The following is a 16,403-nucleotide window of genomic DNA, read 5'->3' as shown; positions in this document are numbered from 1 at the left end:
GGGAAAAACAGTGGTGAATGCAATCACATATAATTTCTCACTCAGGGACTTTAGAGTCTGGTGGTGTTAGCCCAGCATATTCCAGTGACTATAATAGATCATGAAGACACGCAGATAAAATAAACATGGTCCCTGGCATATGGAAGCAGATATCTAAAAGTGGGAGGCAGATGTATAAATAAATAAGCACCGTGAGTGTTAAAATTGCTGTTCCAAGTGTTTGTATAGTGGACCACCTGATTATAAAAACTTACAAATATAACATTGGTGTCAATTGTCTCTTACCCTTTAACCACAATACAATCTGACATTTAAGATAGCAAACACATGTTTGAGAGATATAATTATATTTTTCTTTCAGATCTTTCAAACATGGTGATGGAAGCTAAAGAATATATGAATTATAATTCTTACCAATCCCAAATATAAAAATCTTACTTCCATCTCTGGAAATTATACCTACTATCAACTGCATGTCTTAGAAAGTAAACAAGACCTGAACTCTTGAAACTTCTGAGTGAAAGTGAGAAACCAAAGTTCCTGTGCCCACAGAGAAATCGGATCAGAGAAGTCAAGTCTCTGTGTGATTCAACCTAACTCAGAGAAAAATTATAGAAAAGACATTGATGTGTGAATCAGTTTTTTGTGGGGGTATTTTGTTTTTGTTTTTTTTTTTTTGCTGTAGTTTTTGTAGAGACGGGGAAAAAATTCATCCAAATGATTGGATCTTAACATTGCCAGTGATCTCATTCTCATTTAGATACTTAATGTGATTCCAACGGCCTCAACCAGGAATGGCTTTTGTCCCCGGAGACCCGTGTCAATGTCTGGAGTCACATTTGGTTGTCAAAACTGGGGAGTTACTACTGGTCTTCAGTGGGCGAGGCCAGGGCTACTGTTAAACATTCTATAACGCATAGGGCAGCCCCCAAACCAGAGAATTTTCTGACCCCAAATATCAATGGTGCTAAGGTTGAGAAACCTTGTTCTACAGACAGCACAGATCTGGAAATAATTTGGATTCCCACTATCTCCAAACACAGCAAAGAGACAAGTCTTACTGACCACCAAGGGCTTCACCTCAAATGCTGTCACATGGCATCTTGTGGACCTCCGGGGAGGGCTGCTAGAAAGTGGTCAGAGAGCAGGAAATGGCTTCTAATTAGTAGTGTCCTCACAGGATACAACTGCAAAAGACAATTTCCTGCCCCCTTATTTGATGGGAGGATTAATCTCTTACTGAATTCCAGATGAGGAAGATTTTCAAAAGTTTCAAATAGCAAGAGTGTAGCCGTAGAGCAGGCAATTATGTGCAATTTGTACAGTGTTCAACAATCAAAATGTAAATCCGATGAGTTTATTGAGGTAAATGCATACAGCATGTTTACCTTAAAGAGCATCAGACTGTAGAAATTCTAATGGGTTCTGACAGTTGGGAAGAATTATCTTTTCATATTGCAATTTTTATCTGTGAGATGAAAAGGGAAAATAAGACAAGAAATTTACTCCTAGGAAACTATTATCTATGAGGTTTTTCTTTTTCTTTTTTTTCCTGATAAGGAGCAATATAGGTATGGGGCATTGAAGAGATGGAGATTTGATAAATTCAGTGTTCTGGGCAGATTTATCTGCACAGAGACAATTAATTTTGTTGCATTCACGGTGTTCTGTACAACATCTAAAACACCATCAGCTCCTCAGTAAACGTTCTCTCCCTGTCATATAATAATGTATACGTGTATACGTAATGCAGCACTTGATTTTAGTCTTCATTTTTCCTGTAGAAAAGGCTACCCAGGACTTTGAGAGCAATAAGCCTTTGCTAATTTCCCTGGGAAAGCAAAAACCTAGCTTTTGTCTTTGCTTACATGCGAAGCAGCCAGCTCAGTTTGGCAGAGAATAGGCTTTCAACAAATAGTTATATTCTTATATCCCTCTCCCTCTTTTCCCATGAGCCACCAAAGGTTTTCCAGCTTTTCTCTTGCTAAAACTTCCAGAGCCAAAATAAAAAGAAATATTTATGTAATGGAATAGCCTACATAAATATACTCTGATTCAAATACCAGTATCCTGGGAATATGTTAGGTGATTGTGGTTTCACAATAAAATGGCAAAATAGAAGCTTCAGAATATCAATCAATACTGGACTTTTTGATGTCTTCTCTCTAAAATCTTAGTGCCTACCCACCCGGACTCAAATAAGAACAAACAGAAAGATTCAGCCTATTCCTGATATAACCAACCCTCCTCCTACAATTGCCAACTTGATGCCTTTTGGCATCCTTACTGAAGAACCCACCACAGTGCACGCATGCAAGACAGAAGGGCTCTTCATGGCTGGCTGACAATGCCTACCCTTTGAAACAGTGTGCTGGGAGCACCTGACACAGGTTGGTTCACTGTCACATAGTTATTCAACTGATGAAGTCTAGTACAGATGCTACCCATGCCATATAGCTTCCAGCTCACACCGCAGCTGCACTGAAATGTGATGCTTATGAGCTGGTCAAACCACCTGGTAGCTGAATTCTACTCTAGGGAGCACCAAAAGTTCACTTTATGTCATTTAAGTGACTAAAAGTAGTTATTATTCTTAGAAAGCTTGTTCTGAGTAAAACAGCTGTTAACAGGCTTTGCTTTGCTTTTGGATATCAGAAAAGATCACAGGATTGGACAAATGCTAAAGTGTTAGTAATGATGGGAAATATAAAGTGTTATTATTTTTAAAAGCAGAGGAAAACTTGTAAGTATTATATCCTACTCCTTCTCATTATGGGTAAAGGAAGTGAGTCCCAGAAGTGGTACAGTAACCTAGCACAATTTCCCTGGTTTAAAATTCTTTTCGCTTTCCAACATGCCATTTCATTTAATATAATATGGCGAATGTTTCTAAACAAAAAAAGTAGAGTTTATCCATACAGTTTACTATATTGACTTTATGGATTATATTATAATATAACGTATTTAATTATATTATAACTTATAGAAGAAAATTTGACAATATCTATGAAAATTACAAATATATTTAGCCTTTATAATAGCAATCTGATTTTTATACACTTGCTTATCTGCAAAATGACATTTTACAGGTTATTTGTTGGCAAAATTGGAACTAATTCAAGTGTCCACTAGTAGGGAACTAATTAAAGAAACTATAGTACAGCACATGGCTATATAAAAGAAAAATAAAACATTCTGTATTAATATGGAAATATCTCTAGATTTCTAGAATTAAAAAAAACAAGGTACAGACAAAATATATGTTGTATGTTAACTTTGTGTTAAAAGGGGATTAATAAGAATATATATTTGTATTTTCTTTGCTGGACTAGAAGTCTATAGGAGAACCTTACATACCTGATCATGTATAGAAAGTAGTGGGGACAAGAACATTTACATGCACAAACTTTCCCCATGTATACATGACATATTTACTTCTTAGACCACGTGAATATAGCATTCAGTTAAGAAATAAATACATTTTGAAAAATAACAAATGTAAAATGAATTATATGAAGGAAACTGATGCATTATTTGCTTTTTGAAAATTTGTTTGCTACTCTTTTAAACATCATTCACAGAAACTATAATCTGTGACTTCAGCTTTCCAGTTTACCATGTAAGAAGCTTAGAAGTTGCAACTCCATTATAATAACAAGCAAAAGGCTGAAAAACAGAAAATATCAAGCAACTCTTCTTAGTTCCCTAAGAGAACAAGGTCACAGAGAAAACCACTGCCCCGCAAAACTGAAGGGACTCACAGGTAAATACAAAGGATCACAGCCCATAGGGGCAGAAAGCTCCACAGAAGCCAGTGCAGGGATAGGAAAATCTGAAGTATAATTGACAAATAGCTGCAGGCTTAGTATGGACAACTCTGAGAGTTAAAAACTCGAAAGGAACAAGTCATTGGTGGGGGTAGGGGGACACACTTTTGTGAGTTTTACCACCTGAGATCCTACCAGGTTTTCACAGTGAATAGCCAACAAAAATCTCCCCTGGCAGGGACAAAGAAAAAGAAACCATTTTGAGATATGCCAGAACATTCTGTCCTTAACATAGTCTGCCCCTGGGAGAAACTATTTAACCAGAGTCTAACCTGCTGGGGTTGTATAAGAGCCTAATTGACCTGGGGGAAGGGAAATACTCTGTTCCGGCACATTTAGCCTTTCATATAGAAGGAAAATATCTAATTCCACCCCACTACAGCCAGCCTGTTCCACCTAAGCAAAAGAAAAAAACTGAGAAACACATGTAAAGTTCATAGTCCAGAGGCAAAGATTCACTAAACAACTGAGACCTAACCATATAACTATAGAAGACTTGCCCTCCTCTACCACCTCACTACCACATTACTAAAGGCCTATTTGCAGCAGTTCCTTTTACCCAGTATATCACACCCAGTTGTCAAAGAAAAATGACAAGACATACTAAAAGACAAAAACAAAAACAAACAAAAACCCCCCACAGTTTGAAGAGAGAAAAGGCATCAGAACTAGGTGCAGATATAGCAGGGATATTGAGAATATAAAACCAGAAATTTAAAACAACTATGAATAAGATGCTAAGGGTTCTAATGGATAAAGTAGATAACGTGCAAAAATAGATGGGTAATGTAAGCAGATAGATCAAAATTCTAAACACTGCAACAGAAATGAAGAATGCCTTTCCTGGACACTTTTATGGACTTACCAGTAGACTGGACAAACCTGAGGCAATAATCTCAGAGTTTAAGAATATATCAATATAACCCTCAAAAATTGAAAAGCAAAGAGAAAAAAAGACCGAAAAAAAAAACCCCAGAATATCTAAGAACTGTGGACAACTAAAAAAGGCATAACTCACATGTAATGAAAATATTAAAAGAAGAAAGGGACAGAAGAAATAACTGAAACAATAATGTCTGAGTATTTCTCCTAAATCAATGTGAGACACCAAGCTACATATCCAGAAAGCTCAAAGAACACTAATGAAGACAAATGCTCCCCCTGCATCTAAGCATTTCATTTTCACAGTGTAAGCAGCTAAGTGTTAACAGAAGAGAAGAGAGCTAGACTGGCTGGGCCTAATTGAGTCTGAAAGTTAAACTTAATCAGGCTTAAATCTGGAAGTTATGGTTTGAGGCTCCCCAGGGGACTTAATCCCTGAAACAGACTCCCTCAGGGATAACTGGGCATTATTAAGATTATGGTGAGAGATATAAAACAATAGGAAAAATTCCTTTGCTCCCTAGGCACATGCACAGTAGAAGCCAAGATGTTGCAGGGGATTGTTGGGGTCTGCCCTGCCTGGTCTCAGGAAGCTGTAACCCCTCCATGACTTAGGCTGAGTGAGAGACCTCCGGACCAGGAGCCACTAAGGAGACAAAACTTATTTCCCTGGCATGAAAGCTGCCTGTTCTGTACCTGGCCTCCTTTGCTTGATCAGTTAGCCAATGACAGGTAAGATTTCCCATGGTGGGGGGGATTACCTAAGACAGGTACAATCACAAGGAGGCCTCAGGGAGGAGACTCAGGGCTGTGGAAATGAAGGGGTGATGGACATCAACCCCAGCCCCCTCGGCTTTGTCAAAGCCTGAGTCCTTGTTCTTAGATGTGAGAAATCCAAGTCTCCTGGCTGCCTTTGTCTCCTCTGCCCGACTCAGGCCTGTGGAAATAACAGGGACGGTGCAGTCCAGACCAGAGTTAACAGACCCCCAGGGTAATCAGGCCTGGGACATAGAATATGCAAGATCCTATGAGATTTGTTTTCTGGAGAATGTTATTAAATTAGAATATGAAGGCACAGACAGGAAACCAAAACTAGCCTTTTGGGCCCTGTAGGCCTTTCAAATGATAAAACTCCAAACTTTGCCCAGAATCCCAGCAGGAGTTTTGTCAGTCCCTTTGAAAATTACCTATTCCTTTTGATCTTTCCTTCCAGACTATGAATCCACAAACTGTGTCTGTATTCTTAATAAAAACCTGCTTGGGTGGAAAGATGGGACACGCTCCACTAGAGAGAGTGGCCGTTCCGTCCCTATTTCCCCACAGGACTTGGTTGTCTTTGTGTATGTTTTTTTGTGTTTCAATGAGCACAACCATCCGCAGTGTTCCGCAATCACTGCAGGCCAGAGGTCATGTCAGGGGATGTCTTTCTACTTTGAAGCATGCATAGTAGGAGCCAAGATGGCAACCATATAGGGGTGTACTCTATCCTGAGAAAAGAATTGGATTGGATGAGGGCATGAAACCCTAGAAGATTTAGGAAAGAGATTGGATAGGGAGAGGACCCAACATAAGCCCATGAAGATCCAGGAAAAAAATCGGTTAGTTTGAAACAAAATTTACCCCTTTCCAAGCCCAAGTAAATACAATCAAAGCTTAACAAAAGCCAAACTTGGTAGCAAGCATTCCTCTGTGCATTCACATACTCTCCTGCTCTCTCTCCATAGCAACCATGCAGGCCTGGTAGCCACACAGCTCCAAGCATGGGCCCAAGCATTTGCCTGGGTGTGACAGTGCAGCACCAGCCAAAATGCAGCTGAGAACATAGACTAAGGTAATCAGATGGGGACAGAGACTGAGATGGAAAGCTTTGTCATGGACTGAACTGAACTATACTCTGCTTGTGCCAAGCCAATGGCACAGAATTTCTGGACCCCAGCCCTTCTTCTGGGCTTGGTGAAGACAAGGCTGGCCTTCTTTCACAGTGGGATGGAGCTGAGCCATCTGGTAGTGAATGAGACACTGGACACCTGGAGACAGTCCTTTGTGTTTGCTGCAGATTCAATAGATCTTACCACCACACTCAACCTCCCATGCATGGGTCTCCAAAATTCTCTTCTTGTGGATCTTGAAAGAACCCCATGGGCAATAGTTTCAAACAGAAAATCAAAGGTAAAGAAAAATTTCTGAAAGATGCCAGAGGCAGAAGGGGAAATACCTACAGAGGGGCAAAGATAAGAATTAAATTTGACTTCTCAGAAACCAGCCCACAAGAAGACAATGAAGTAAAATATTTAGTACTAAGAGAAAAAAACTAGAACTCTAGTTTTTTACCACCAAAGTAGAATTCTGCAAAATTATCCTTCAAAAGCAAAGAAGAAATACTTTTTCAGACAAACAAAAATTGAGAAAATTTGTTGCCAGTAGACTTGCCTAATAAGAAATGCTAAAAAGGAAAATGATATAGGTGAGAAATTTTGTCTAAATATGAAAGGGAAAGGAGTGGAGAAAATAAGTGGAAATAAAATAAAATAAACTTTTAATTTTCTAATCTTAATTGATCTAATAGATAAGTTTGTTCAAAATAATAGCAACAATGTGTTCAATTATATATACATTTACATATACATGTGTGTGCTTATGCATTCTCAGGTGTAAGCAAAATGAATAAAGCAATGGTACAAAAGACAAAAGAGAAGAATTAAGATTATTTTATTACTATAAAGTATTCATACTACCTGTGAAACAATATAGTGTTTTTTGAATGTGGACTTTAGTCCATTGTAAACATGTATTGCAGAGATTATCAGAGTTGATAAAAAACACAACAGAACTATATGTTGTCTACAAAAAAATCCACTTTAAGTATAAAGACATATATAGATTAAAAGTAAGGTATGGAGAAAGATATACCATGCCAACACTAATCAAAAGAAAACAGGAGTAGCTATGTTAATTCCAGACAGAGCACATGTCCAGTCAAGAAAATTATGAGGGATAAAGAAGAGGCATTATATAATGATAAAGAGGTTGATTTTCCAAGAAGACCTAATAATCCTTAATATGTATTTTTCTAATGATAGCATATAAAAATAAGTGAGGCAAAAATTGTAGAACTTCAAGGAGAAACAGATGCATCTGCCATTATAGTTAGAGACTTCAACACTCTCTATCAGAAATGATCTACCAGGCAGAATATAAATAAGAATATAATTCAACTCAACAGCATCATCAATCAACTGGGTATAATGGACATCTCTATACTACTTTATCCAACAACAAGAGAATGTACAATCTTTTCAAGTTCACATGGAACATTCATCAAGATAGACTACATCTTAAATCACAAAACACACCTTAACAAATTTGAAAAAACAAAAATAACACAATGTCTGCTTTCAGACCACAGTGGAATAAAACTAGAAATCAGTAATAGAGAGATGGCTGGAAAATGCCAAAATATCTAGGGAAATAAGTAATACATGGATCAACACAGAAATATCAAAAAATTCAAAATATTTGAACTAAATAAAAATAAAAAACAACTGAACAAATTCTTTGGGATGCACTGAAAGCCATGCTTACAAGGAAATTTATAACACTGAACATATGCATTAGAAAAGAAGAAAGATCTTAAATCAATCATTTAAGCTTCAATCTTAGGAAACTAAACAAAAAAGGAAAACAAATTGAATCTACAGTTAACATAGGAAAAGAGTAATAAAATTTTGAACAGAAGTCAATGAAATAGTAAACAGAAAATCAACTTTAAAAATGTACAAAACTGTAATTGAACAATAAAATATTTTTTTTAAAAAATGAGCAACACCAAAAGTGAATTCTTTGAAAATATCAATGTAATCAGTAAGCATTTAATTGAACTAACTAAAAAATAAGAGAGGACACAATTGAATAATATTAGAAAATAGAGGGAACATCAGTACAGACCCCATGGACATTAAAAAAAAACAATCACAGAATATTATGAACAACACTATGCCCATCAATTTAATAACTTAAATAAAATGGCACTAAGTTCTTTAAAGGCACAATCCAGGACTGAAGAAGGCAGCCAAGTAGGTAGAAGATGAGTCCACTTGCTCTTGCCCCCAATTCAGATTTTCAGCAGATCTGACAAGTAACCTGAGCAATCAATGGAACCTTAGCTGATATGAAGTTTTGAAGCCAAGGAATACAGAACTTGCTTTACACCATCTGGTTAGGAGATTTTATAAGTTAAAGGGGAAATACCCTATGCATAGCACCTGCAGCAGTAGAAAGACCAGTCAGAAATTGCAGCATTGTAGCTCCCTCTCCTACCAAGGCAGGGGTCCCTAGTCCTCCTCAGGGGCCCCCAACCCTAATCCAGAGTTACTTGGGAGAATTCACAGTCTGGGAGGTCCAGGCTACACATACACAGTAAGCAGCACAGCAGCACATAGCTGCAGTACAAACCAGGAGAGATCGATTTATCAGACATAGAGTTCAAAGTAATGATTATAAGGATACTCTAGGACCTCAGTGAGAACTACAAGAAACTTTATGGGAACTACAAGGAACTGAATGTGAAGTAAATCACCATATAAAAGGAAATAGAGACTATGAATAAAAATTAGATGGAAATGAAAAATACAATATCTGAAATGAAAAATACACTAGAAGAAATTAAAAGCAAGCTAGATGAAGCAGAGGACCAAATTAGCAAGTTGGAAGACAAAGCAGATCAAAAGACCCAGTCAGAGCAACAAAACAAAACAAAAAAAGACTAAAAAAGAATGAAGGTAGTTTAAGGGAGTATCATGACAAAATGAAATGTAACATTCACCTCATAAGAATACAAAAAGAAGAAGAAAAAGAGCAAGGGATAGAAAGCCTGTATGAAAAAAATAACGACAGAAAACTTAGCTAATTTGATGAAGGAAAAAAGCCATGCAAGTTCAGGAACCAAGGGAGTCCCAATTGAATTGTACACAGAGACCCACTCCAAGACACATCATAATTAAAATAGGAAAATTTAAAGACAAAGGGAGAATCTTAAAGGCAGCAAGGGAGAAATAGCTAGTAATATACAAGGGGACTCCAATAAGGCTATGAGCTGATTTCTCAAGAGAAACACTACAAGCCAGAAGGGACTGGCATGTAGTATTATATAGTAATGAAAAGCAAAGATCTGCAAGGCTCTCATTTAAAATGGAAGGTGAAATAAAGAGCTTCCCAGACCCCTGCCCCCCAAGAATGGCTATAAGAGTACATCTCCACTAAGCCATAATTGCAAGAGATGGTAAAGAGACTACTTTAAGAAGGAGAGAAAGAGACAGAGAAGAATACAGGTACAAAATTTAAAATGGCAATGAATAAATACCTATCAATAATAACCTTAAATGTAAATTGATTAAGTGTTCCAATCAAAAGCCAAAGGGTAGCTGAGTGAATTGGAAGATAAGATCCACATATATACTGTCTACAAGAGACTCACCTCAGAAGAAAAGATCTACACTGGCTGAAAGTAAAGGGATTGAAAAAAATATTCCAAGCAAATGGACATGAAAAAAAAAAAACCTGGGGTAGCAATACTTATATCAGACAACAGAGACTTCAAAACAAAGGTCATAATAACAGACAAAGAATGTCACTACATAACACTTAAGGGAGGAGTCCAACAAGAGGATATGATATAATAATTTTAAACATATATGCACCCAACATAGGAGCACCTAAATATATGAGGAAAATCCTGGAGGACTTTAAGAAAGACATAAATAGCAAAACATTTATTTTATAGGATTTTAACACACACTGTCAACAATGGACAGATCTTCCAAACAAAGAATCAACAAGGATATTGTGACATTGAACAAGACTCTACATCAAATGGACATAATTGATATTGATAGAATGTTTTATCCTAAAGAAGCAAAATATACACTCTTTTCAAACATTTATTGTTTTCAAAGATAGAACACATGGTAGGACACAAAACAAGTGTTAACAAATTCAAGAAAATTGAAATCATATCAAGCACCTTCTGATATCATAATGGTTTGAAACTAGTAACCAATCTCAGGGGAAAAATTTAAAAACATTCAAATACATAGAGACTGAATAACATCATTAAATAATGAATGAGTGGACAGTGAGGTCAAGGAAGAAGTCAAAAATATATGGAAACAACTGAAAATGAACACACAACAATCCAAAACATATGGGAACAGCAAGGGCAGTTCTTAGAGAGAAGTTTATAGTAGCGCAGGCCTACCTAAAGAAGATATAAAATTCTCAAATAAACAACCTAACCCTACATAGTAGAGAACTAGAGTAACAACACTAAAGACCAGAGAGAGTAAAGGAAAAAAATAATCAAGATCAGAGCAGAGTTAAATGATATAGAAGCTAAAAAAGAGTCCAAAGGATCAATGAATACAGGAGATGGTTCTTTGAGAAGATAAACAAAATTGACAAACCTTTAACCAGACTCATCAAGAAAAAATAAAGAAAAGGGAACCGAAATATTAAAATCAGAAGTGAAAAAGGACAAATAATAACTGATATCACAGAAATGCAAACAATTGTAAGGAATAACTATGAACAACTATAACACAGAAAATAGAACACCCTAGAAATAAAAGGCATACAGATTGGGAGCAAAGAAATAAAACTGTGTTTGTTAGCAGATGACATGAATGTCTACATAGAAAATTCAAAAGACTTGACAAAAAACTCCTGAAACTAATACGCAATTATAGCAAGGTTTCAGGATACGAGGTTAATATACAAAAGGCAAACACTTTCATATATACCACCAATGGACAAGTAGAACATGAAATTAAAAACCCAATACCATTTACATTACTTCTGAAAAAGGAAATACTTAAGTTTAAATCTACCAACATATGTACAGAATGTATGAGGAAAACTACAAAACTCTGATAAAACTATCAAATAAAAACTAAATAAATATAAAATGAGTCCATGTTCACTGATAGAAGACAATATTGTCAAGATGTCAGTTCCCAAATTCATCTATAGATTTAATTAAATCACAATATAAAGCCCAGTGAGTTATTTTGAAAATACTAACAATCTGACTCTAAGTTTATATGAAAAGACAAAAGATCCTGAATAACCAACACGATAATGAAGAAGAACAACATTGGAGGACTGACATGACCTGACTTAATATACAGCTATAATAGCCAAAACAGTGTGATATTGGTGAGACAATAGATAAACAGATCAATGGAATAGAATAAATAGCCTATAAATAAACCTTCATAAATGTAGTCAACTGATCCTTTTACAAAGGAGCAAAGACAAAACAGTGAAGCAAATACAGTTATTTCAACAAATGTTGGATGGAACACCAGAGATCCACATGCAACAAAAGAATATAGACAGAGACCTTACATCCTTCACAAAATTAATGCAAAATGGATCACAGACCTAAATCTTAAATACAAAATGATAAAATTCCTAGAGGACAAAATAAGAAAAAATCCAGAAGACCTTGGGTTTGGTGACTTTTTACATACAACACAAAAATCATGATTCATCAAAGAAAGAACCAATAAGCTGGACTTCACTAAAATTAAAAATTTCTTCTCTGTGAAAGATACTGTCAAGAGAATGAAAGACAAGTCATACTGGTAGAAAATATTTGCAAATGGCTCATCTAATAAAGGAGTAATCTAAACTATACAAAGAATGATTAAAATTCAATAATAAGGGATGAGGGTAAAAGGCAAAAAACTGTACTTGAACAATTTTAAAAAATTCAATAAAAAGAAACAACTTGATTTTAAAGTGAGCCATAGACCTTAACAGTCACCTTACCAAATAAGATATAAAGATGGTCAACAAGCATATACATAGATGTTGTACATCATATGTCATCAATAAATTTCATATTAGCCCTGGCTGGTGTAGCTCAGTGGGATTGAGTGTGGGCTGCGAACCAAGGGGTCGCCGGTTTGATGCCCAGTCAGGGCCTGTCCCTGGGTTGCAGGCCAGGTCCCCCTCGAGGGCCATGTGAGAGGCAACCATACATTGATGTTTCTCTCCCTCTCGTTCTCCCTCCTTTCCCTTCTATCTAAAAATAAATAAAATTTTTAAAAAACCCTAAAAAAAGTTGCACCCATTTAAAAAACAATTAGAGAAACAAATTTCGAATTAAAATAACAATGAAATATCATTGCACACCTATTAAAATGGCCAGAATGCTGCCAAAACGTGGAACAACAGGAATTCTCATTTATTGCTGGTGGGAATGTAAAATGGAACAGCAACTTAGAAAACAGTTTGAGAAATCTAAACATACTTTTAATAAACAATCCAGCAATCATACTCTTTGGTATTCACCAAAAGGATTTGGAAATGTGTGTCTATAGCAAAACCTGCACACCATTATTTATAGCAGTTTTATTTATCATTACCAAAACCTGGAAGCAACCAAGATGTCCTTCAGTAGGTGATTGCATAAATAAACCTCCAGACTATGGAATACTGTTCAGTGCTAAAAATAAACTATCAAGCCACAAGAAAACATGGAGGAAACCTAAATACAAACTGTTAAGTTAAAGAATAGGCTGTAAAGGCTACACACCATACAACACTGTGGAAACAGCAAACTGGAAACAATAAAAGATCTCTGGTCACCAGAGATTGGCAGGGAGGGTGGGGGGATGAATAGTGAGAACACATACGTTTTTAGGACAGTGAAAATACTTTGTATGATACTATAATGATGGACGCATGCTCATGCCACTTGTCCAAATTCGTAGTAACACCAAGAGTAAACCTCAATGTAAATTATAGAGTGATAATGGTATGTCAATGTAGATTCATCACTTTTAACAAATATACTACGCTGGTGAAGGAAGCTGATGATAGGAAAGCTATGCATGTGTGGGAGCTGGGGTTCACTCAATTTTGCTGTGAACCTAAAACTGTTCTAAAAAATCAAGTCTACTCACACTAATGTTCAATATTTACTTAATTGCATTACTATTCTCAAATACTATGTGCAATTTAAAAGAGAACTTCTGTCTTAACTTTCTTCTCTGCTTCCTAGTTCCCTCAGCCTAGCACATCTACACACGTTAATATTCCCACTGATACAATGTTATCATACTGGTAAGGCAGTTCTGGGTTTGTCAGGTGGCTAACCTGCTCCACATCCCTGTACTCTTAACTCTCATACATAATCCTAAAAGATAATAGGAAAATCTCTGGGAAACATTTAAGTTCCAGAGAGTTACATTACCTACAAATCTTGATTCGATGTTTGTAATAATTATCTCTCTTTTTGTGTCCTCTTTTTGCTTTCCTTGGACCTAAATGGAAGTTGTGAGGTATAAGATATAACTAGGTTTGAAAATCCCTGTGTGACTTTGACATTGGACATAAATCTAATTCCCCCTCTGCTTCAAGAACAGTTTTCTCATCTGTAAAATGGGAATAATAGCAGTGTCTACTTCACAGGATGCTTATGAGTACTAAATGAGTTAAAGGTTAGAGCAAGATGTGGCACATAATTAGGACAGAGTTATTCGACCTGTTCTCAGTTCTTTCATCTCTTCCCTCATAAATATTTGACCAGTCATTAGATACCCCAAATTAGTATCTATTACAATATATTGCTGCTTTTCTAATTTTAAACCAACTTTCATTATATAGGAGGTCCCACCAAACCAGTGCTTAGCTTGGTGCCCTTCAAATGAGATCATTTGTTTTCAGCCCTTTCACTGTACTCCACTGTTACCTGTATCCATGCATCTCACCTCTTCTGAAGCTCTGAAGTTCTAAGATATCTGCAGGAAATCCACTTGGGATCAAACTCAAAGGGAAGGTTATGTCACCTCAGGGAATTCTGCTTTAATTCAAGAAAACCACAGGGAGTGAAAGTGCATCTATTAATGGGTCCCACTGAGCTAGAGATGGTGTTTGAGATGGTTTTAGTTAAGGCCAGAGATGCCATCCTGACCCAACCCAACCTTGAATCTGCCAAAGCAAGTGGTTTCCAGGCCTGCCTCACCCCTTTTCTCTTACGTACCTATTGTCAGTCCCACCTCTTCTGAATGTCCTGGGATCTCTCAAAGTCATTCTGGCCCTCAAAGAGCAGACAAGGCTATATAATTATAAAATGGCCACTGGCTACTCAAGCCAGTATGAGAAATAATTTGGAGACATTTTCTGTTGTCAGACCAGTCAGTCACCAGGCAATCGGTACATTTCTCCTATGCCAAAGCACCTTAGTCAGAAACATAGCCAAAGTGACTGCACCTACCATTTTAATCCAGTTACTTCAGTCATTCAAACAATCAAATTATCTCAGTTGTGGTGAAATCTGGTTGATGTTATGGCAGTTAAGTTTTATACCCCTTTCCAAATCATTCAGAGAAACTGGGACTCTATATTTCCCTCAGTAGTTAAACTTTTCAAATCTAATTGTTTGCTTTAAACCACACTAGAATAAGGGACCAGTAATAAATGTGCCTTTTTCCTGGGTCAGCACCAACTACATGGCTAACCAGGTAAATTGCTTGGCACTAGTCTTCCCAACTTAAAAAAAGTTATTAAAACATTAAGAACAGAGTAATTAAGATAATTGAGATAATAACAATGAACCTGACTCTCTCTCTCTGCTTTGAGGAGTAGTGATACATCAACGCTTGCTTTCCACCCCCTGGGCAATGGCTAACTTGGCCACAGCAGCTTCAGTTATCAGACCTCAATTTCTGCTTTAAGAATAGACAAAAATCAGGTCCAATAATAAGTACAAGTGTTATGGGAGAAATCAATGTTTGCTAATGCTTTCAGATCTTGATTGAAAACTGCCTGAGGAAGAACATTTTTTAATAATTATGTTTGCATTCTGTTCACATAAATTCACTCAATTTTCAGTGTGGTTCAGGTTCGGCTCCCTCTCGATTTGTCTATTACATCTACCTTGAGAAATATCTTGTGAAAGCATGTTTAGGGTGTTGTTTTGTTATTAGTACTATTTTTTTTTTTTGCAAATTAGGTTTTAAGAATTCTTTTTCCTAAAAGATAAAAATTTGTAATTGAACAGTAGTTGACAGCATCCTGTTAAAACTCTATCGCCTGTCTCCAGACAAGGTAGTTTTAGGCAGCTACAGCTGACATCCCTGAAAACAAGGGTAGACAACCTAATGAAAGCACAAAGAGATGTGGGCAAGGACTGCTATGATAAACTCAGCCAACTGTGCAATTAACACATTTTTTAAAAGAGCCAATTTTTACTAAATGCCAGTGGAGCTTTCATTTTAAATCATTTGTTTAATTTCATGTGCAAATTATGGAGATGCACTTGTTTCCAAACTATTGAAACAGATTTTGGAGCCATGTTGTTTGAAGTGACTATAGTTCAGAAACATCTCTTTTCAATTAGCTCTGAAACCTCTTTCAACAGCCTTTCATAAATAGGCCAACATCAATGGCGTGCTCGGATTCAGTGCGAATCTCTAATGGAAATGCACAATGGGCCTTGCGCCATGCCTGCAGGGGCAAACATCTTCCATTTCAGACAGATTCAATGAGAAGTTTTGCCAGCTATTCTAGGTCTCACTTTTTGGTCGCAGGTTTAGCTCATCGCTAATCAATGCTTGTGCTTTTTAATTACATTGTACAGTCAGTAATGATTTGTCACTTGTGGAACCTGGACTGCCTTCTGAGCTATCA

This window comes from Phyllostomus hastatus, unplaced genomic scaffold, assembly GCF_019186645.2.
Source record: "Phyllostomus hastatus isolate PE091 unplaced genomic scaffold, TTU_PhHast_1.1 phas_contig_40, whole genome shotgun sequence".
Taxonomy (NCBI): domain Eukaryota; kingdom Metazoa; phylum Chordata; class Mammalia; order Chiroptera; family Phyllostomidae; genus Phyllostomus; species Phyllostomus hastatus.
This window is presented reverse-complemented; position numbering follows the sequence as displayed.